General features: G+C 36.2%; 1 protein-coding gene across 3 annotated transcripts in view; it reads left to right on the top strand.

The window, feature by feature from the left end:
* Positions 1–11,462, top strand: part of FAR1 (fatty acyl-CoA reductase 1) — a 53,675-nt gene that overhangs the window by 555 nt on the left and 41,658 nt on the right. The gene's annotated exons all lie outside the window — the stretch shown is intronic.

Raw genomic sequence — 11,462 nt, forward strand, 5'->3', positions numbered from 1 at the left:
CGGGCCGCCGCCCTCCAGAGTGCGGGGACCGCAAACCCGGACTTAGGGAGGGGCCTGGTTTGCAGCCTCAGAGCCTGGGGGCGCCGCCTGGGGTGGGGAGGCCGCGTAGAGGTGGCGATGGTGGGGCGGGGTAGTTAACGGAGTACCAGGCTCGTGTGCTCTAAGGATGGTAGTAGAAGGCCTGTGATTGAACGATTCCGGGTGTGGGAGGAAGAAAGTGATGGGAAGAGGATGATGCTCAGGAAAGGCTGCCCGAGGAGAGGGTGCGGAGCTGTGGAGTGTTGTTGGCCCCTTGGAAGTAGGCATTGATAGAAGGCGGGGGCAAATCAACTGTGCGTGAAAGGAGAACTAGCTTGGATTTTGAACGTTAAGGTATCTAGACATATGGAGACACGTGGATCGAGTTAGAGGCACCTACTGAAACCGGAAGGTGACCGAGGAGGTTTTAGGTGAGGTGTGGATGGAGGCTGTTTAACTAGAAGGCATAAGGTAGCCAGTTAGGAGAAAGTATTCAAGGAACAAACAAGGGAGATTTATGTATGGTAGCGAAGGGTGTGGATCTTTTATGAGTAAGTAAGCAATAATAACTGTCGGTTTGGGCGGGGTCAGAAAAGCAGAATATCTCAGGAGTCAGCCAGGTTCACAGTGTTCATCGAGGGCCAAACACTCAGACTTATTCATTCTCACTACTGTGTTCGACCTCCCTCCCCACCTCTTCTGCTGCCCCCGTGGCAGTTCACCTAATTGGTTTTGCCTCAGCAACACACGCGCTCACCCCCTCAGAAGTAATGGCACAAGTATTGTTTGCTTTTGATTGGATGGCAGTGCTTGATTCTTTATATTAAGAAAAGAGAACGTGTTGGTTTAAGGCAACATCAGAAGATACTTTCAGAAAATCTGCCTTGCCAGAGGACCTTCTTAACTATCTTGTTGGGCATGTGTAATATAGCATAAAAATGATGCAAGATCCCTTACAGTAACACAAGTGAGAGTTGTAACATATAAACACAGTCCTGTTATTTTATAGAATCAAGTATTTTGATGTAGTAGAATTTGATTATTATGTTTGGCTGGGAAATTTTTCAGCCTTGGGAAGAGTTTTATAGCTAAATAGATTAAAAGTTCCTTTCATTTAGAGAAAGGACAGATGTGGTGTGTGTGCTATTGCCTTTCTGCTTCAAGCTTATGGAATTTTTATTTGTGGAATGTGAGACGGGGCTGGGGGCAGAGAAGAGGAAATAGAAAAAAAGTGGCCCACTACCAAATTTCCAGTGGTTTTAAATGGGAGGAGGTGATTGGTACTGAGGTATAATTTTTGCTTGAGGATAGGACAGAAGATTGTAGAGAGTTTAGCACTTCTTGACAAAGTAGTATAGTGTCAAGGGCAGAAACCAAAGAGGGCATTTATTGTATAAGATGTTTCCTTATTACCAGATCAACAAAGCATAATAGCTAATGGACCATTCTTTAGGATGTAGAAATAATTTTGTGGAAGTAATTTCTTGGTAAAGCTATTCACTGATCACATTTTACCTTAAGTATAACAATATGTAAGTGCTGAAGTGACTCAGAGTAGAGAAGTAATCCCAGTGGTGAGAAGTTAATCAGGGAAGGGTTCCGGAAGAAGTGAGTTTTGAGCCATTTTTGAACTACGAGTTGGGAAGTAGGTTATTGGAAGACATGGTTACATGGTTATAATGAGTGACAAATTAAAAATGGCTTTAAAGAAGAATTGAGATTTGAATAATGGCTTAAGGGTGTGGAAGTCAGGTAAGTCTGTTATTGTAGCTTAGTTGATAAATAATGATTATGGTGGCTAAGAGAAGAACTGGAATAGTTGATAGTGGTTTGGAGACGTGTAGTAAAGGAAAGTGCAAAAATATTTTTTGTTATGATAAGAGAATATGGTGAAAGTAAGTTGGATTATTGAGTGGTAGATTTGGTGTTCAACCATGTGTAATAATCAAACATTTTTGAGTCCTGTATTAGATTATGTTGATTATAGTATAATTTATTAGATGCTTTGTGCTGGACAATGTTTTGAGCTTTCCAAGCACCATCTTCCTTTGGTTATACCTATTTTATAGATGAGGGAACTGAGATTCAGAGATATTTAATTTGACCAAGGTCACACAGCTAGTAAAGTGGCAGGTCAGGACTGATTGGCAAAGTCAGTCAGTAAACATTAATTAAGCATCCATTTCATGCCAGGCACTGTTAAGTGCTAGAGATTCAAAGTAGATAAGCAAATCCAAAGGCCAGGCCTGAGCCATTTTTTTTGAGATTGTCATGATTAACAACAGAGTCAGATAAGAAAGAGAAAAAGATTAGTTGAAGAGACTTTTGTAGACACTGAGGAATATACTGTTTGGGGACATTTAGGACAGAAAAAGTTCTCAAGAAAGAGAAAGTGGTCAGCAGCAAAATATATAGCTGAGAGAATCAGAAGAATAAAGATTGAGAAGAAACCATTGAGTTTAGTAAGGAAAAAAGTAATGTGAATTTAGTCTCAAGAAAGCCAGAATGAAGATATTAAGATATAGGCTTATAGTTTAGTCATGTGTTAGTGGCAAGTGCTCTATAGAAATTTAAAAGCTGGTATCATCACAGTTATGGTTAGATTCATAGGAAAGATGTTGTTATGTCCCTTTGTAATATTTTAATCTTTGGCTGGTAAGATCACGGTAGTTTTAAAATGCTTGTATTTTTTTAAGTTAAAAAATGAGCATTATTTATAATTAGTTGGGAAAAATCAACTGAAATGAGCTAATAGGGAATCTGTGGGTGGGCTAGACTGAGCTATGTTCAGGGTAGGAGAAAAAAGATGGTCTTATTTTTGTGCCTGCTGCATGTGAGCCACTTCGGTAGGCACATTTCTATCTTGGAAATGACTGAGTTGTTAACTGGTGGAAACATCCTGAATCTACATGTTGAAAGATGACATGTGCTTAATTTGAGGGATTAGCTACTGAAGCACCCAGAATCTTGGAGATATGGTCTTGGCTCTTCTGAACATTGTTTTCTTAGAGTTTAATAAATGAACTTAAGGTTAACAAGAACACAAACCACCCATATAACTGAGTCATCTTCACTGTGTCTTTTGGCCATATACTTTTCTCTCTTCTCATATGTTCTATAGTTCCCTTCTTCAGTGGGTTTATAATGGGCCTGGAGGCTCAGTTTAGTAAGACAGTATGAAAGTGCTGAATTTACATATAACTAACTGAAACTCTTTAGAATTTGTCATTGTTTTCTGTTCCCAATTTGAAGAATAGACAAATTTCAAAAAAGGAAACTTTTCCTAGCAAATAATTATTCCAAAGCAAACTTGTAGGATTTGCCCTAGGATCAGTATGCAATTATTCCAGTCCCTAAAGAATAGGTTCTGGTTTTTAGTTTAATTGCATTTGACTCATGGTAATTGTAGGAAGAAACTTAGTATTTCATCTAGGTACCGTACCGTTTCTCTTAAGTAAATTATCACATTTAATTCTCAGGCAATTCTCTAAGGTGAACATCCCATTTTACAGATAAAGAGAATGAGGCTCAGAGAAGAGAGTAACTTTCCAAAGGGTAGAGAGCTAAGTGGCAGAGCTGAGTTTTAAACCTTGCTTTGTCAAACTCCAAAACACATGCATATAAGACAAATGGCAAGAAGGTCTTATTTATATTAACTACAATTGAAAAAAGTGCTACATAGCCTTTGGTATTTAGTAACTATTCGTTTTCTTAGAAGATGGGATTCTTGCTCTGTGTGTTCGTACCTTATAGCACTGACTCTTAAATGATAGTGATTTTTGTGTGTTTTATAGGATGTATTATATGATATTTAGAGGCATGTGTTTTCAAATTTTAGTATTTTTTGAAATGAAAATATATTTTATCATGCCATATGTATTTTAAATGTTTATGAAGTGGATACTCTGTCTTCAAGTTAAATGTGTCTCAGAATTGAGGAAGTGTGGCATATGCATATAGTCTTCATGTGTAACTGTCCTTGTTGTGTGCATTTTCTTCCCAGCCTACCCCCTTTACTTAGCCTTAGTCTATTATGTTCTTTTTTAGTAAGGTATAATATAGAACAAGAATATATTAATAATAAAAGCAATTCTCTTTACTAATGAATATTATAGTGTAGAAGAAAATATTTTGATGTAGGAAATTTACATTGTGCTGTGAATCAGCAGATCTGAGTTTTAATTTTGGTTTTTGCTAGCAACTTGGTGTGTGACTTGAGGCAAGTCAGTTCCCCTCTCTAAGCTTTAGTTTCATCTTTAAAAAAGAGTGGCGAGGGGAACTTTTGGACCTGTCTAGCTTGAACAAACTGTATGCCCTCTTTCTAATAAAAAATGTGTATGCCTTAGATTCCTTTCTTAGAAACTGTATTTATTGCTTTTTACTATATTTTCTTTCTCTTCATCTCCCTTTTCCTCCTCCCTGACCTTTTTTTCTCCCATAGATCTTTGAGGGTACTGTCTGATTCTTAATTTATTAAAGAGGATGAATTATTTTCAATAGCCTGCATTTACCAACACAGTGTATCTCAGAAAGTAGGAACCTAGTAAATAATGAATGAATATGTATATGTTTTATCTGAGTTAATAAAAGAATCATTTAAATAGAAAACCATCAAAAAGCTGTTGAAGTTTCATTGAAAGGTAGTTATGCCTAAGAATGAGATGTGTTTTGTAAATTTATCTGCTCTCTGCTGGGCAGATGTGCAAGAAGAATACTACTGGACCTGCTTTAAGAAGCTCTCTATTCTAGTAGGAGAGGCAAACTTTTAACTTTGTATTATGGGAAATTGCCTACATAAAAATACAATAATATATACATCACCAACTTTAACAGTTATCAGCTTGTGGTCAGTTTGTTTCATCTGTACCTCCACCCACTTTCCCCCTTTTTTATTCTGAAGCAAATCCCTGACATTTTTACCAGTCATTACCATGTAGCATGATAAGTGTAACAATAGATTTGGTAATCTAAGTGAAGTGGAAATATGTTCATATATATTTTTGAGATTTATGGATTACATTCTGCTGGGCAAGAGAAATTAGATATAGTAATCTACTGTAGGACAGGGATAATGTAATTGGGGAGACTGCATATATGTGTATAAAACAATGCAGTGAGATGATATGCCGAAATTGGTTATAGAGATTCTAAGTGGGTAATGACATTACTTCTGAATGAAAGTAGGATTTAGACAGGAGAAAGAACATTTAGGCATTGAGGTGAGGCTAACTTTAGCTTAATAGAATAAATTTATATCTAAATCCATATCTTTCTATATCTTTTAGATCTCTGCAAGATGTTATTGACATACTGTAGGTCTTACATTAATACTTGAAAGAAACCAATTGCTATCTTACAAATTAGGACACACTACTTTGTGAATGTATTGCTGTCCATGGTGAATTATTTGACACATTCCATTAAAAGCTTTCTAAATGTCTTAGTAGCACATATATAAATGGGTCCATTTTGTCTAGAATGTGTGCGTATCATCAGCTTTCAAGTATGTCATTTTGAGATTTTAAATGGTGTCATGTGTGTGCGCGTGTTTGATTTAAATGTTAACCATTTGACAATTTTAGAATTACTTTGAAATATCTGGTTTACATCATTCTTGTCTTTTATGGAATTCTTGCCAGAAATGTTACTTGACAGTCACATGAGAAATCCTTGAATTTAAGGAACTTTTGCCATTATGTCTTATTATTTTAGAGTCTTAAATATTTTGAAGTAGTAACTGAAAATAAAACCTTAAAATATATTTCATAATGCAGAGGTTCTTAGTCAAAGGTCATGAACCTCTTTGAGTATCTCCTCAAAGCTTTCTGTTATCATCTCAGAAAAAATATACATACACACTTAGTTTTTCATATAATTTCAAGGTGTTAATAAGACTTCCAGAACCTACTCAAATATCCTTGAGGGCCTATGGATTCTGGTTTAATAATCCACTCTTTAATATATAGGCAGAAAGCTTACTGCTGAAATTCAACTCATTTATTTCTGTGTGTAGTGCTCACCTTTTACAAACTTTTTTTATTGAGCGATAAAATTATAAAATTTATCATATAAATGCATAATTAAAAAATACCAATTCTTAATTGGATTCTTGGGGGGAAACAACTATATCCAGTTTAATAAGTACGTAGGAATGATTTTACCAAAGAATTTGGAATAAGTGTATGGTACTTTATACAATGGCCGCTATTTTTCCTAAATTAACCAGAAGTAGAATATATAATGTAAGAATGAATAAATGCTTAAATACCATTTTTTCAGAGGTAAAGAAAGAACTTTTTGACCTTACATAGTTAAGATCTGTGGAGGAAAGGTCTGTTAAAGTATTTTGAGGTTTATATTTGTGTTAAAATAACTCCTGGGTGTGATACAGGGATTTAGAAACGTATATTGGGCTGACAGAGGATTGGTTCTCATTGGAGCCCTGAGAGCATGAGTTTATCTTCTATTTAGTTTCAGGGATGGTCCTAAAGAAGTTTCTTAGAAATATGTGCTTTTAAAAACTTGTGGATTGTACCTGAAATGTACAATCAAAATAATGATTATTAGCATACGCAGAATCCTCAGGAGAGGGGAAGAGGTGAATTACCTGCTAATGGGACATTTGACTGCAGAGAGGTGCAGAGGCTGTTTAAAGATTAGTGAGTATTAGGTGTATTGCTTTAAAGTGATAACCTTTGTGACCTATTAGAGTTAATAATTCTCTGTGTATCTAATGTACTATTAGGAAACAGCTTACTTTAGTACATAGTAATAGATACATAGACTGAGAACTAGAAGATTTAATCATCAATGATTTGGCCTCTTCAATGAATTTGATGAATGATCAGAGCAGTTAATTGACTTGCCCAAGGTCAGGTGGTTAGTAGAAGTCCCAGCAGTGTAGTTATTTATTACCCTACCTGTTTGTTTTTTTTATAAGTCTGTTTTGGTTATTTATTTTGGCTGTCTTTTCCTTGCGGATCTCAGTTTATAGAAAAGGAAGTAACTTAATGCTAAGGTTTTTAGTGTTGTGACTTTGATTCTCAATTGATAAATTGACTAAGAATTCCCTGAATTTTGTACTGTAATGTTTTCGCTTTGCTATACACGTTTTCACTCCATCTTCACAATAAGCCATGGCTACAGTATTCTTGGGGAGCTTAAGTCAGTTTCACAGCCAAAAACAGATACTAAGAATCCAAAGTCATCAAACACTTTCCCATGTTTTCTGTACCTTTCTGGCTTGATCCCTGCCTGATAATATTTAGTTGTAAGGTGTATCTATGAGCCCGACAAAGTTTAAAAGATAAGCCAGGAAACAAGTTTGTTATGAAATTTAGTCATTTAAAGACATTCCTGGAAGCTTCCCACCAAAAAGAGAGACTAGAATAGTAAGGACCCTTAGAACAGTGACTCTCAAGCTGTTTTAATCCTGTTTTATTTTTTTCCCCCCTCTTTAATTCCTCCCCCCGACTTCCACCCTGACCTATGGATGTTGCCATTTCCCCTAAAGAATTGGATCTCTGAAGGTGGGGCGTCTCCTCCCATGTGCTCTCTCGGAGTGTCCCTCAGGGCCTGGCGCACCCAGGGCCTGGCGCACCCGGGGCCTGGCACTCCCGACATCCTTGGGGGTGGTGGGGTGGTGTTTGGGGCGGGAGCCTGGCGCACCTGGAATATGGTCCATGGCTCCACCTGGGGTGTGAACTCATGTAAAGCAGACGTGCTAACCACTACACTACGTAGCCACCCTCTGTTTTAATCCTGTTTTAATGACCCAGCTAAAGGGGTCATTTCTTTAGTTCAATAATTCCTGCTTTCTAGTGGAATAATAACTAATTGTCAAAGTACAAGCATTTCGGGGGGAGAGGGATTTTCTTCAGCAGTTAGGGATATGAATGGTTCCTAATTGAATCACACACACAAAAATAGTACTTAAAGTCTAGACTAGTTAGAAAACTGTAGACCTCAAAATCCTAGTGATGCAACTTGTAATGCATCCTGCAGTTTTAATTAGACAACTAAAAAACTAAAATGATAATCATGCTCAAATAATGTAGTTTTTGATTTTTAATTAAACAGTAAGAATAATGATAATTGAAATCCATGACCAGCTAAAGAGAACAGTGTTCCTCTTGAAAATTACAGAATTCAAGTTTTTGAGTCTGCATATGTGATAGGAGCTTTGCAGTGTTGTGGGTTGCAGCAACCAGAGTTATTAATTGTATATAAATCGAAGTCTTTGGTACATTCTAATAACACACTAAGTTTTGCAACTCTTAATAACTGACTTAATAGTTTATCCTTAAGTAGCCTTATGCATCAAAGAAAGGTCTTGCTTTCTAAATAATTCATAGTCCATGGGTGGTCTGGCCCATTTTTGAACAATCATTGCCTTAGAAGGTAATCCAGAATATTATATTTCACTTTTCTGAGTCTGAAAGTTGTAGGATAAAAATTTCAGGTCTTAGCATGAAACGTTTTTATTAGGGTAAGGAGAGACTATAGTGTAATAGTTTGTCAAAAGAGTCACGTGTGACTTGTGGAAATTACTTTTTAAAAATTGTTTTTTCTAAAATGTCAATGAATACATGTTTTTGCAAGCAATGGAATAGTTTATTAACATCCTATGTGTTATCAAAAGCATGGCTCCTCTTCTGTAGCCTTTAAGGTAGAGAAGTTACCCCACTAGTCTAGTATAGGCCTTAAGGACAGAAACAGAAACAAAGGAAAATGGATATTGCTGAAAAATTTGTTTTCTTGTCAGCAGATAATTTGAATGTTGTAGAATTGACATTTCCTCTCTTTAGAACTTGACTTCTTAAGTTGTCTTTGTGTTTGATTTTTTATATCACTCAAAGGAATTCTGAGAGTGTAATATTTTCCAGAATCATGAGGCCTTAGAGGCATTTTCAACTCTTGCCAAAGTACCCTGCTTACAGAGCAACATCAGTGAACAAAATACTTGTGTAGTGCCCTAAGGACTAATGAACCTGTTGAGATTCCTTACTATCAAGAAGTACCTTAGACATTGGGGAAAAGAGAATACGGAGAGTTGAATATTGGTATATCAGGGTCTGTGTAGGCAAACAGAGTGGCCATTATATCTGCTTCAATGGTTGCTTACAGCAGGGTTGTACACTAGCATCTTTTATTGAAAAAAAAAAATGTTAACCAAGATGCTACAGTTATTCTTTTGTTTGTGGAAAAATGCGTTATAAGCCTTAATTTTTGAAAAAGGAACCTTATCAGCTTGACTACAGTAAATAGTTTGTACATTTTGAGTTTTTACTTTGCCCCTTTGTTCCTTACAGCTTACTTTCAGAGGAAGTTTTCTTTTATGTTGAGTTTTAATCAAAACACTGAAGATTCCAGAGTTATTAAAATATAGTAGAAAAGATACTAGACCAGTGATTTCCAGTATGTCTCCAGATGGGAGTCTTATCAAAAATCGTAAAAGAAAGTATATACCTATGAGGTGAGGCCTCTTCATAGTCTAATTAAAATGAGTTGGCTTGCTTTTGTCTAGAAGTCTGTCAACTCCAAGTGATAACGTACGGTTAGAAGTTCATGATTAAGTGAACATGGGGAAATGAAAATATTTATTCAGTGACATTATTTGGTAGGCAAATACCCAAGTATGAGACTCATTGGGCTATATTTTTTAAAGGAGTTTTGGATGGCTAAAAATGTAAGGAACAACTTCTTGTTCTCTAGCCCCAGGAAGTAGGTCTAATGTGGACTGAAAGGTTGACAGTCTCAGCAGTAATAAGCAGTTAATTCACCATGCCCTTTGTGCCAGATTGTGTTTTTAAATATTGTTGTAATAGTATCTCCCATCTCATAGGTTCTTTCACTGTAACCTTGACTCTTCTCTCATCTGGAGGTAGGGTTTATGTCCCCTCTCCTTGAATTTGGGCAGTCTTGTGAATTATTTATAACCAGTAGAATGTGGTAGAAATTATACTGTGTGACTTTCAAAGTAGGGTCAGAAAAGGTGAGAGAGCTTCTTTCTACTGAGCTCACTAGGATATTGGTCTTGCAGCCTTTAGCACCTTTGTAAGCAGTCTAGCCTGAGATTACCGTGCTGCAGAGAAGTCTAAAAACTACGTCATGTGGAAGAACTATCCAAAGAATCTTAAGATCAGGAGCTAGAAGCTGTTTGGCTAGAACTTCTTCGTTGAGCTCTTCTAAATTCCTAACTCACAAATATTGTGAAAGAGAATAAAATAATGATGATGATGATGATGATTATAATGATTATTATTGTTTTAAGACACTGAGTTTTAGAGTGATTTTGTTGCATAGCAATAGATATGTTCATAGACTTCTGCATTACAGTTATTAATTCCCATTTGTTAGAGATACCTAATCTCCATTTCACTTTTAGTGGAAAAACAAACAAAAGGTCAGGGGGGAAGAAGGAGGAAGCAGAGGTATATATGTAGGATCCCTTATTGGTCATTGTAGCTCAGTGCAGCTTCCTAGAGCATTTTCATATTTGTGTGATATTTACCATGTGCTTAGTCTCTATTCCCACCTCATCCCTCATATATAGCCTTTATAAATATAAATTTACAATTTATACAATTGTAAATAACACATTTTTATGTAGAGAATAATAATCGAGTTCTTTTAGACCTGTACACAGTGTATAAACAGACGTTTATATCTTGCCACAGTATTGGGTTAGCTCTTGACCTCTTTAAATTCTGTTATTTTTCAAGATTTTTTATCAAGATTTTTTTGAACAGAATAGTGGTTTAGGGTTTCTGAGTCTGTGACAGGATTACATTCTGTGCTTTTATTCATTTGTAGCCTTTTCTCCAAAAAATATTGTCCAAGCCTTACCCCCTAAACATCCCAAGGGGCTTTCCTTTGAAAACAGAGATTTTTTTTTTTTTACACGCCTTGAAAAAGACTATAGGTCGTGTCTTCATTTTGCATGCAGTCTGTGGCGTATCTATGTTTCTGAATCCTGGCATTCATTTGTTGGTGTGTTTTTGAAGCTATTATCAGACAGGTATTTAGTGTTCATTTTACAGTGATATGCACAGTAATTTTAGTAGTGGTGAAATTATGGGCAATGAATTTTTAGATGGTACTGGTTTCCCATCAATGCTTTTCTCATTTGTAGTAATTTTCTGAATGTAGAATATTGGGAATTATTATTTAGAAATGGGGTTGGCAAATTATGGCCTGCAAACTGTCTTCCTGGTCTTGTGAATAGTTTTTATTGGAACACAGCTGTGCCCATTCCATTACTTATGGCAGAATTGCATAGTTGCTAATAAGATTATTTGGCCCACAAAGCTGAAAATGTTTATTACCTGACCCTTTACAGAAACGTTTGCCAGCTCTTGGTTTAGATTTTGGAATTAATTCTCACCTTTTAAGGATAGTTGAAGCTTGTTTTTTTTTTCCTTTTCAGTCATGGAATCTAAGAA

Source organism: Pteropus alecto, unplaced genomic scaffold (genome assembly GCF_000325575.1).
Source record: "Pteropus alecto unplaced genomic scaffold, ASM32557v1 scaffold461, whole genome shotgun sequence".
Taxonomy (NCBI): domain Eukaryota; kingdom Metazoa; phylum Chordata; class Mammalia; order Chiroptera; family Pteropodidae; genus Pteropus; species Pteropus alecto.